This window comes from Benincasa hispida, chromosome 11, assembly GCF_027475165.1.
Source record: "Benincasa hispida cultivar pf3 chromosome 11, pf3_genome.v1.1, whole genome shotgun sequence".
NCBI lineage: Eukaryota > Viridiplantae > Streptophyta > Magnoliopsida > Cucurbitales > Cucurbitaceae > Benincasa > Benincasa hispida.
In genome coordinates, this window is record NC_143488.1 from 81,115,881 (window position 1) to 81,129,508 (window position 13,628).

The window sequence follows — 13,628 nt, forward strand, 5'->3', positions numbered from 1 at the left end:
CTCCACAATCATGAACCTCTATTCATGTAATTTTAATATTTAAATCATATTTACATATTATTCAATTCTCCATTTCCGTTTAACTCATCAATTAAATGCGTAATTATATCGTATATAATTTCTAATTCTCTTAATTCAAATTTGAATGTTTCAAATTTTCTCATCACTCTATTATAAGGTTTAATCCGTTTGTGAGCTAGTAGGGGACCTAATGGACCTACAGATCATGGGCTTCAACGATTCGAGATTAATCGACTAAACTCTTTAAACCGATTTATTCAACATACATTAACTACTGGGTCACTCCACTAAAGCCTAGTAGTTGCACCCTCATTATAGATATATTTCTGTCCACTTGATTTAACCATAATCAGTAAGTCGACCCTTCACAAGTTATTCATAATACGGCTGGGTCAAATGCTATTTTACCCCCGAGATTACATCTAATAGAAATAACAATATGCACAGTGAACGCAAATGATCAATAACACTCTAATTACAATAACAAACTAGGATTAAGCATGTAAAAGGGTTAGAAATACAACCTTTGTAGTTTCCACAAGAATCTTCCTCTCCGAGAGCAATCAGCACCACCAATGATAAATCCTTGCTATTCTCCGATTGAAGAACACGGTTGTGGGACCAAATTTTTAGTGAAAGGTAGGGAATTTCACTTAATAATTTGGAGAGTCAAATAGATTTTGTGGAAGATTATGGTAAAAAATCAAGGAAGCATTAATTTTTTTCATTTGAAAAACAAAAACTATTTATAAACCAAAACACATGCAAAAACCCTGGCCTCCACCTCAAACTCCATTAGAATGAAAAATTAGGTGTCAAGCTTTGCATGAAACACTTCATAACTCACTCACTAACTAATTTTTTTTTTTATTAAAATAAATTTATAATAAATCAATTTTTTTTTGACAAAATATAAAATACAATTTTCATATTTTAGAAATTATTTAACTAAAACAATTTTAATTAAATAAAATAAATAATTTAATATCATATATTAAATTATCTTTGACACCTAATTTTGATTAATCACATTAATCAATTTTTTAAAACACTTTTATGCTAATATTTACTATATCTTATATACAATACAATTTTCCCTAGAGGCCGAATTTGAACATTTCAAATTCTCACTTCGCCTAGTTTTTCAATTTTGTCCGTAGTGAGCTAGCAAGAAAATCCGATGGACCTACAGATCATGGGCTCCAACGATTCGAGACTAATTGGTCAAACTCTTTAACCTAGTTAATCAACATTCGTTAACTAATAGAACTGTTCACTATAGCTTGTAGTTGCACTCTCCTCATTGTAGATATATTTTGTATCCATTTGATATAACCATCATCGATAAGTTGGTCCTTTACAGGTTGTTCGTAACCTCATCTATGTCAATTACCATTTTACCCCTGGGTTACATCTTTTCTCCTTAAATACTACTGTCCCTCCAATGAACAATTGATTTAGGATCTTAATCACTAAACCCATTCTCTTTCAGGCCAACAAGAGGATGGGGCCTCTTGTTCAAGACTCCGGATCAGCCCTTAAGGGAACAACTTTTTTACTATCCGTAAAATGGGTAGGAAAGAATTTCATCTTGTAAATTTTATGTCCCCAGCTATCTACCCGGTCTTATAAAATGTGAGACATATTGAGCAACGTTGCTAAGCTTACCCTCACCTATGCAGATCAAGGTACAATTCCGGATAAACAGGAGTTCATAGACTTCTCAGGATTCAGATCAAGTTACCTAGGTCATCAAGAAGTAAAATTAATCAGTGTTAATAGTAAACGATGTTAATACATAACAGTGATTATTTTATAGTCAGTCTTACACAATCTCATCGTGTAGAACACCCCCCCACATGTCTCTACATGAACAAACTGATCACATCGTTTATGACACTTTACAACATTTGTAACAATCATTAAATAGACTATATTCAATAGTATCTCCAGAAATAGGTACCCAACCTAATTCAAGTACTATAGATTGTTTAGGCTATTTTACTCAAACTTGATCCAGTTTATGTCTCCACATAAAGTCAAAGTATTCATGACAATAACCAAGGGTTCGTAGTTTATTGGATTTAGAGTTATTAAACAATCAATTCATTTTCATTTAACAAAATTTGTCTGAATAAACTTCATATATGTTTACTGTTTACAAACTATGAGTTTTAAGACATACAACCTAACAAACTTTCACTTGGACTAAAACTCTAGTGGGTTACAACAAAGTCGAGTACTATGTGAAAAATCTAAATACAATAAACTAGGGCTTCCCATACCCACTTTTTCTCCCACTTTTCCTATTTATTCTACCCGTAATCCTAAACTCTTTAGATGACCCTTGAAAATATTAGCTAGGAGGGCTTTTGTAAACGGATTAGCAATATTGTGCTCAGACGCTATTTGTCGCACAATAATGTCTCTTCTTAGTACAATCTCTCTAATGAGATGATATTTGCGCTCAATATGTTTTTCGCGCTTATGGCTTCTAGGTTCTTTTGAGTTCGCTACTGCCCCATTATTATCGTAATACGAAGTGATTGGTAGATGCATGTCTGGAACAACTTCCAGGTCAGTTAGAAACTTCCTAAGCCATATTGCTTCCTTGGCTGCTTCACATGCAGCAACATATTCTGCTTTCATTCTAGAGTCAGCAATGCAGCTCTGCTTAATACTTCTCCATACTATTGCTCCTCCATTTAGATTGAACATTGATCCCGAAGTAGATCTCCTAGAGTCTATATCATTCTGAAAATCAGAGTTAGTATATCCTATAAAGATCAAATCCTTATTTCCATATACGAGCACGCAGTTCTCGTTCTCCTAAGATACTTGAGGACATTCTTAATAGTAGTCCAATGTGCATAACCAGGATTGAACTGATACCTACTGACAATCCCTACTGTAAAGCATATGTTTGGACAAGTACAAAGCATTGCATACATCAGACTTTCGACTGTTGATGCATAGAGAACCCATCTCATATCCTCAACTTCTTGAGGTGTCTTAGAATATTGTTTTTTTGACAAATGTATTCCACTCTTAAAAGGTAAAAGACATATTTTGGAATCCTGCATCTTAAACTTAGACAACACCTTGTCTATATAAGATTTTAAGACATAGCTCGCGTTCTATTCTTTCGGTTTCAAATTATTTGAATCCTAATAACATACTGCGTCTCTCCCAGATCTTTTATCTGAAATTGGGTTGCTAGCCAATTTTTTATGTCAATTAGGTATCCTACATTATTCCCAATAAGCAAGATATTATCTACATACAAAACTAGAAATGCTATAGTGAAGTTGATGATCTTTTTGTATACACACAGTTCATCAACGTTTTATTCAAAGGCATAAGATTTGATGACAGTATCAAATCTTATATTCCAGGATCTGGACGCCTATTTCAATCCATAAATAGATCTCTTCAGTTTGCAAACATTTTGCTCCTTGATAATGGGCAGAAATGCATTTTATCATAGTGCTAAGTTCTTAAACAATGTTGGCTTGCGTTGATAAAACATGTTAAATTGCATCCATTAAGCATCAATTTCATAATATTGCGGTCGCATGCGTTCAGTACATAGGAACATTTGATTTTTGTATTTTTATGTAGAATATGCGTTGACGCAAGACGAAAATTGCGATCATAAGAAATCATTGGTCGAGCACAACATTACCGCAAAGCTTTGCAGTGATCGTTTTCACAAACATTCGCTGATAACTTATAAAAATACAAGTTATTTATACTGTTTTATTTAGATATTGCGGCAAAAAGAAAGAAAAGTTGCGTCGATAGTATACAAATTGGCTAAGAAATACGAAAATTATGAAATGTCGTAAGTACACCCATTAACACCATTGCGATGGCGAGATAGGAGGATTTAGTTTCTGTTTTGCAGGAAATAAGTCACTGCATGCGTTCATGGCTCGAAGACAAGATAAACAACGCATCTACGTCGCATTGCGCTCATCAATCAAGAATGAAAAGATGATCAACACAATGATGGCGTATGCGACAATCGATCAAGAGATTTAGCGATCAACGCAATTTCAACCGCATGCGGTAATAAAAAACATTACCGCATGCGGCGATAGATCGAAGATATGAAGAGCAACGCATTCGCGGAAGATTCTGACAAGTGTACATCTTTCAGTTGTGCATTTTTGACAGGTTGATTGCGTAACAGAAGGGATTTTTCATTCCGCCATTTCAGGAACTACCATAACTATATAGTGGGGACCACAAATTCAAAGAGCCAAGTCTCGCATATAAATAGCTTCTTCAAATTCGATCAGAGATACATGTATACATAGAGACGTGCATATACTGATTCTGAGAGAAAGGCTGGTCTGAAGCGATTGTCCAGAGTAAATCCGGGAGAACTACGAGACAAGGCCGAGAGGTGAGTCTCCGAGCAGAGAATTCTTCCAATTCCCGTAGTTGAAGCTCTGTGCGAAGGTCAATTCTACAGAGAAAACAAGCCTGAGAGGGAAGCTTTCCTCTCCACCACTTCCATACGCCGGCAAGCGCAAATCTCCGATCGGGATTTGTGTCAAGACGTTGACACTCTTTCCATATTTGTTTCTATTCTCTATTTCATTCTTTGTATTCATCTTCTTTAATCCTTCATTCATGACATGTATCAAACACTTAATTTTAGAATTAAATGTTATCATCGTCACCATTATCATCTCTCTGTCTCTTTCCATATATTCATAATCCATTTTCTCCATGGTGTGTTTTTAATCTCTGGGGTAAAGAGCGAGAATTAAGTGAGTGAGTTAATTTGTGTTAAGGAATTAATTAAGTTTAGCTAAAGCATGCTCGATGAAATCTTCACCTGTGAGAGCAGAAGTGAAGATGTTATTCCGCCTATCGAGAGAAGGTTGGAAGAATGCGTTAACTAAAGCGAGAAGTATTTCCAGAGATGGAAACAACCTTGTGTTTATCACGTTCATCCCTGTTTCGCCATAGAGATATGAGAACGTGACCGATCACTGAGAGGTGTACGCCAAGGGAAAACGGAACCTTAGTTGTGTCCTTAATACGATTAACAAACTTGCGATGTTTTTAATTTTTACTCTTTCTCTTTCTGCTTCATTCATAAGACTTGCCATCGCATACATCGATTCATTTGTACAACTTCACAGTCAGTTCTCGACCTTAGTATCATATATCATGTATCTTATATCATGTATCATAATAGTTTAGGACTTTACTTTATCAACGCATTTTTATTTCATCGCAATATATATTTCTGTACAAACCCAACATTCTTTATTCATTATTAAAAACCGATCGCATGTATCACATTAGTATCGCATTAATGAAAACAATCCCCGTGTTCGACCTCGTATCATTCTGAGAAACTTGCGTTGGAATTATACTTGGTTTCAGCGCTAGGAAACTTGTGACACGCATTACTTCATCGCATACTACGAGCAATTCATTAATAACGCATATACTTAGACGTAGTATTGCATAAAATTGTCTTTATTGCAAAGCACCTGAGCATATTATATATCATCACAGTGCATACATACTAATAAAGAACATTAATAAATTTTTGGTTACAAGTTTATGGCAACATGAGCTTGTATCATTCATATTCATCACTGTCTATATGCATAAAGATAAAGCATCAAAATATGGTCAACATTCGCCCAAGAAGGATTGCCACAACTTGGTCAGCGCAACATGGTGGGCGCATCTGGGTGAAAGGCTAATTAATCGCGATGGGACAGAAAGCTGATGACAGTCGAATCCAAATTAAGTTGATAGCCGATTAACGATAACAAGTACATTCAACTTTTCGATGAAAAATATTCGGTGCATCAGTCAGGGGAATTAAAGTCGTCCCATTTGAGCAATCATAAGAGAGAAGCCTCCGTTCACCTTGGATGTTCTATAAATACTAGAGGCATCTTTCAGAAAAGGGGTTAATCAGTTCATCGGTTTACGAATTCGAGAGCTCAGCTCGTCTTTGTTCATAGTTTTCCTTTCGTTTTAAGGCGGAGCAAGAGAAGAGTGGTGATGCAGAGAGCGGGCTGACTCTCGCGAGAGCGAGATTATCTTTTGAACATGAGTAGAAAAACAGTGTAAAAGCCTGGGCAGCAAGAGATTGCTACCAGGCTCTTTATTCTATACTTGCATTGTTATTCTGTACTTCATCTTTATATTTATACAATGGAAGTTCTATTTCTACATCTGTTCACTCTCTTAGCACGCATGAGTAGCTAAACTAGTCGATGGGTTGAGAAGAACTAAACTAACATGACCTAGGAAGTTCATTGCTTGCGATTGTCTTGTTTTATGCTGTGCCAAATACCCTTTAGAGCTACTTGAGAGAAAGTCTAAAGAAAGAACCTAATGACTTGAGAGAGCTAGGTTAGAATCTGGACTCGAGAGAGTAAGTTTAGAACTGCATAACAAGAGATAGGGACTTAGAGATAAACTCTGTTTTTCAACCTGCATCGCATGCATCCTAGAGATGGGCATGATATTATGTGGTCGCCTTATTTGTGTGTGTATCATTTCATCATCGCATAAATAAGAATAGAGGCTTATGTGTAGGTCCTATAGACTTAGCGCATATATCGTATGTGTTCTAGCCTTAGAAGTCGTGGCATTCGCACCGAGAGGTGGTTTACTGTTGTATGCATGTTGCATGATTGCATAGCATGAACGCATCTCAGGAAGTGTTAGCCGAAAATTTTCTCAACCTTTTCACTGCATACTCATCGCATTTCCCGTTTATCAACTCTTTTCAAACTCTGCCGCATTTGTTTATTTCTCATTAACGCAAACAACAATCCCAACAATTTATTTATTTATCTGGTTACCGTAAAGTTTTCATAAAAATTACCAACGCAACCTGTTTTCACAAGTCCCTGAATTCGACCCTGGACTTACCAGGAAACTCAGTGGAATTTACACTTGGATTCTGCTGAGGAAACTTGAGTGTATAACACAACTTCACCATCGCATATCATCCATATTTCACTTCATAAAAATAAACATCAAGTTTTTGGCGCCGTTGTCGGGGACTTCGGCAAAATAGTGTGCTAACGGTAATTTTTCTGATTTCTTTGTAGACTCTCAATCAAGAAGAGATGGCAGAGCAACTTGGAAATGGAGCACCAAATGATAACAATGTCATGGCGAATCCAATCCTACTGGCAAACGATCGCAATAGACCCATTAGGGACTATGCATCGCCAAAACTCTATGATTTCTCTCCAGGAATCATGAGGCCTGCCCTCGACGGAAGCCGATTAGAAATGAAGCCGGTGATGCTGCAGATGATCCAGACTACAGGACAATTCGGAGGAAGGCGTGGCGAAGACCCGCACGCCCACCTCTGAAGTTTTATTTTAATCTGCAATACTTTTGTGTTCCCAAACATATTTGTCGAAGAAGTTCGACTAACTTTGTTCCCATTTTCTCTCTGTGATCAGGCTAGGAAATGGGTGTATTCTCTCGAATCGGGAGAGATCACTTCATGGGAACAGGTCGTGAAGAAGTTTATGAAGAAATATTTTTCACTTACTGAGAACACCAGACGAAGGAAACTAATTACAAATTTTGAACAAGACATGGACGAATCGTTTAATGATGCCTGGACGAGGTATAAGAGGTTGGTCAGGGATTGTCCACACAATGGTTTGCCAGACTGCCTTCAGATGAAATTTTTTTTATCATGGTTTGAATCCCACTTCACAGACCGCTGGCAATGCGACAGCAACTGGTGGTCTGCTTGATAAAATGTATGATGAGGCGAATAATATCTTGGATCGCATCTCTAAGAACCATGAAGATTAGAGAGAGAGTGACCAGAGATTGAGACTCAAAGACAATGATGCAAGTAATGGTGCTATTGCTTCACTACAAAATCAGATGACCGCAATGATGAACTTAATTTAGGGAATTACAATTAGCAGCCCAACACCGCAAAATAGGAAATTCAACGGAATCAGTCAAAACATCACCAGGTGAGCGACTTGCAGTGATGGGCATGTGATGGAATATTACCAGCAAAATCCACAGTCCGTTTACTTTTTCAAGAATAATACCTTTTTAAATATATACAACCCCGAGTGGAGAAACCACCCCAATTTTGCTTGGAAGAATCAGCAATAGAATTTCCAACCCGTGGCGCAGAAAGAGGGGCCACCAGGATTCTTCCCATGCAACAACGGTCAGACAAAAAATCAAGTAAGTAGCTCACAACCACCACAATCCTCTTCCTTGGAAAGCCTATTGAAGCAATGCATAGAGAAAAACGAAACTGTGCTTCAAAGTCAAGCTACGTCCATCCGCAATCTAGAATTACAGATGAGCCAGATTGCGAGTGAGCTGAAAAGTAGACCGCAAAGGGTTCTGCCGAGTTCAACAGAATTCCCATGCAACCCGGGGGGATCAGGTAAAGAACAATGTCAGGTTTTGACATTGCGAAGTGGGAAGACTGTGGAGGGAGAAAAAAAGGAGCTTAGTCGGGCAGCTCCCATTGTGGCAGAATCTGAAGTTGCTGTGACGCAAGAGGAAGAAAGAGAAAAAGAAGCAGTAGAACCAGAGGTTGCGTTGACCTTAGAGCCAACTGAGATGGGAACCGTGAAAGTTCAATTACCCCCTTTCCCACAGAGACTAAGGAAGAAAAAGAACGAAGAGGTACAGTACCAATGCTTTTTGTCTATTTTAAAACGATTACATATTAATATTCCTATCAGTGAAGCGATTGAGGAAATGCCTGCCTACGCAAAGTTTTTGAAGGATATGGTAACTAAGAAGAGGGGAGCTGGTAAGTTTGCCATGGTGGCACTAACTCAGAGTTCAAAATCAATCATTTCAACAAAGATGAGCGATCCTGGGAGCTTTACTATTCTTTACTTTATAAGAGGACTGTACATCGGGCAAGCCTTGTGTGACCTGGGAGCCAGCATAAATTTGATGCCTCTGTCAATCTTTAGGCAGCTGAATGTGGGGCAGCTTGTGCCCACAACAGTGACTCTCCAACTGACCGATAGATCTTTAGTGCATCCAGAAGGAAAGGTGAAGGACGTGCTGATAACCACGACAAATTTATCCTACCAGTCGACTTCATCATTTTGGACTACGAGGCTGACAAAGATGTGCCCTTCATTCTGGGGCGACCATTTCTATCAACAGGTCGTGCTCAGATTGATGTGCATAAAAGGGAAATCACTTTGAGCATCAACGGACAGAAGCTCAAGTTTAACATAATTCGTGCCATGAAGTTTCCGGATGAAGAAGACCTGCATGACTTAGATGATGACCAGAATTCAATTAAAGAAGAAAAGTTTGATGAAGAGAATGAAGAAGAGGATTCCAGCGCATCCGTTGCTGCTTGTAATGCGATCATGACAAAAACAAGCAAGGAAGAAAAAATGATCGCAAACTTAGAAGAAGAGCCAATAGAAAAAGAAGAAAGAAAAACAACGCAATCTTCCCTAGTAGAACCACCAACACTTGAATTAAAGACCCTACCGAATCATTTGAAGTACGCATTTTTGGGGTAGAACGAGAAGTTGCCTGTTATTATTTCCTCTGAGCTCAACAAAAACCAGGAGAATGCATTGATGAGCATTCTAAGGAAACATGTGCGAGTAATTGGCTGGACGCTGGCCGACATTAGAGGAACTAGCCCTGCGTATTGTATGCACCACATTCTTCTTGAAGAGGACCACAAAGCAACGATCGAATATCAACGCAGACTCAACCCTGTGATGAAAGAGGTCGTTAAGAAGGAGATCATTAAATGGTTAGATAGGGGCATTATCTATCCTATGGTCGATAGCACGTTATCATAGTGCTAAGTTCTTAAACAATGTTGGCTTGCGTTGATAAAATATGTTAAATTGTGTCCATTAAGCATCAATTTCATAATATTACGGTCGCATGTGTTCAACGCATAGGAACAATTGATTTTTATATTTTTATGCAGAATATGCGTTGAAGCAAGGCAGACAGAAATTGCGATCATAAGAAATCATTGGTCGAGTGCAACATTACCGTAAGGCTTTGCGGTGATCATGTTCACAAACATTCACCCAAGAAGGATTGCCGCAACTTGGTCAACGCAATATGGTGGGCGCATCTGGGTGAAATACTAATTAATCGCGATGGGATAAAAAGCTGATGACAATTGAATCCGAATTAAGTTGACATCCGATTAACGATAACAAGTACATTCAGCTTTTCGGTGACAAATATTTGACGCATCAGTCAGAGGAATTAAAGTCATCACATCTGAGCAATCATGAGAGAGAAGCCACCGTTCACCTTGGATGTTCTATAAATACCAGAGGCATCCTTCAAAAAAGGGGTTAATCAGTTCATCAGTTTACGAATTTGAGAGCTCAGCTCGTCCTTGTTCATAGTTTTCCTTTCATTTTAAGGTGAAGCAAGAGAAGAGTGGTGATGCCAGAGATTGCTCAGGGTAACTCGAGAGAGAACCTTGAGGCATAGAAGCAGAGAGCGGGCCGACTCTCGCGAGAGCAAGATTATCTTTTGAACACAAGTAGAAAAACAGTGTAAAAGCCTGGGCAGCAAGAGATTGCTACCAGGCCCTTTATTCTATACTTGCATTGTTATTCTGTACTTCATCTTTATATTTATACAATGGAAGTTCTATTTCTACATCTGTTCACTCTCTTAGCATGCATGAGTAGCTAAACTAGTCGAATGGGTTGAGAAGAACTAAGCTAACATGACCTAGAAAGTTCATTGCTTGTGATTGTCTTGTTTTATGTTGTGCCAAATACCCTTTAGAGCTACTCGAGAGAGAGTTTAAAGAAAGAACCTAATGACTTGAGAGAGCTAGGTTAGAATTTGGACTCGAGAGAGCAAGATTAGAACTGTAGAACAAGAGATGGGGACTTAGATATAAGCTCTGTTTGTCAACCTGCATCGCATGCATCCTAGAGATGGGCATGTATTATGTGGTCGCCTTATTTGTGTGTGTGTCATTCGTCATCGCATAAATAAGAATAGAGGCTTATGTGTAGGTCTTATAGACTTAGCGCATATATCGCATGTGTTCTAGCCTTAGAAGCCATGGCATTCGCACCGACAGGTGGTTTACTATTGTATGCATGTTGCATGATTGCATAGCATGAATGCATCCTTGGAAGTGTTAGCCGAAACTTTTCTCAACCCATTCACCGCATACTCATCACATTTCCCGTTTATCAACTCTTTTCAAACTTCGCCGCATTTTTTTGTTTTTCATTAACGCAATCAACAATCCCAACAATTTATTTATTTATCCGGTTACCGCAAAGTATTCATAAAAATTACCAACGCAACCTATTTTCACAAGGTACTGAGTTCGACCATGGACTTACCAGGAAACTTAGTGGAATTTACACTTGGAATCTACTGAGGAAACTTGAGTGCACAACACAACTTCACCATCACATATCATCCATATTTCATTTCATAAAAATAAGTGTCACTCCTAACCTTGATCAATGAACCCTTCTGGTTGGACCATATAAATACTCTCTTCAAGATTGTCATTTAGAAAGACAGTCTTGACATTTATTTTCCAAATTTCATAGTTATAAAAAGTAGCAATGGACAAGAGTATCCTTATTGATTTAATCATAGCAACAGGTGAGAAGGATTCTTCATAGTCTACCCCCTCAACTTGGGTATAAACCTTTGCTACTAACCGGGATTTATAGGTCTGTACCTTTCTCGTATGGTCTCTTTTACGCTTGTAGATCCACTTACAACCGATTGGTCTTACCTCATCAGGTTTATCTACATGTTCCTACATAGACTTTATTTCAAGTTCCATGACTTCGATCCACTGATCTCGATCAACATCATTCATTGCTTGTTTATATGTTAATAGATCCTCTAAGCCATCATCAGGTATGGTGACTACAGTTTCAGTTAAACCTATATAGCGATTAGGCTATCTCACAACCCTCCCACTACATTGAGGCTCTCTTAACTCTTGAGTAGGATGTGATGGACCAGATTGCCTTGATCTATCAACAATTCTTGTTGATAAGCGAGTCTAATCAACAACTTTTTTTGATATGTCTGTAGCATCTTTTGAAATCTCTTCCAATACCAGTTTACTATGGGGTTTATGAACTCGTATGTCGTCTTCCTTTAGGAATATGACATTTGTTGATACAATTACTTTATCATCTTGAGGATCATAAAACAAACCACCTCTTGTTCCTTTAGGATAAACCACAAACAGGCATAATTTTGAACAATGTTCTAATTTCTTAGGATTTTGCACCAACACGTGTGTCGAGAAACCTCAGATCTGGAAATGACGTAAACTAGCTTTACAACCTATCCAAAAATCATGTTTCTGAAACACTCTTAGAGGGAACGTTATTCAAAATGTAAGTTGTAATTTCTATTGCATGCCTCCAAAACGAGTTAGGCAGTTGAGCATAACTCATCATGGAACAAACCATGTCTAACAAGGTTTTGTTTCTCCGTTCAGATACACCATTTTGTTGAGGTGTTCTCAGTGTAGAGAGTTGTGACTAAATTTCATTTTCTATCATATAGTTCTGGAAATTCAAGTCCAAATACTCCCCACCTCAATCTGATCGAAGTGTCTTAATAGATTTACCTAATTGGTTTTCAACCTCGGTCTTAAATTCCTTGAACTTTTCAAGAGATTCAAACTTGTAATGAATTAGGTAAATGTAATCATACCTTGAATAATCATCAATAAAGCTAATGAAATATTCATAACCTCCCCGTGCTTTAACATTCATCGGTCCATAGAAGTCTGAATACACGAGCTCTAAGGTTTCTTTGGCTCGAAGACCTTTTTCAGAAAAAGATCTTTTTTGTCATTTATCTTTCGAGACATGATTCACACGGTGGTAAAAAGTTATCTTGCAACTTGTTTAGAAGTCCACTTTTAACCAATCTTTCAATCATATCGAGATTAATGTGACCAAGTCTCAAGTGCCAAAGATAGGTACTTTGAGAAATGCGTTACCTTTTTTTTTTTTTTTTTTTTTTTTTTTAGTTTCAGTTGTTTTAAATATTTCTATGTTATATACAACTTCAACTTTGGATGGTTTTAACTTGTATGAGTTACTTTCTAAGTTTGCGTAAAAAATCTGTACACCTCTTTTTGTAATGAACGCTTAATAATGACTAAAATTTACATTGTACAAACGTTCCAACAAACAGGAAATAGATATCAAATTTCTTTTACAAGAAGGTACATAAAGAACATTTTCTAAATGCAGATATTTATTTCCAAAAGTCAACTTAACTACTCCGACTGCTTTTGCTAAGATGCGTTCCCCTGATCCAACCCGGAGAGTAATCTCATCTGTTTCAAGCTTCTTCCAGGAACTAGTTTCCTGAGAAGAGAAACAAACATGATTAGTGGCCCTTGAATCCAATATCCAGGAAGAATCTTCATTCTCCACTATACATGTTTCAATAACTAGAAAATCTAATTTACCTTGTTTTTCTTTTTCATCTTTCTTTGTAGCTGAAGCCTTCCCCTTCCCAGTTTCCTTCGTTTTCTTTTGAATACCTTTATTCTTGAGAAAGAAGGGCCAGATTTACTCTCAGAAGAC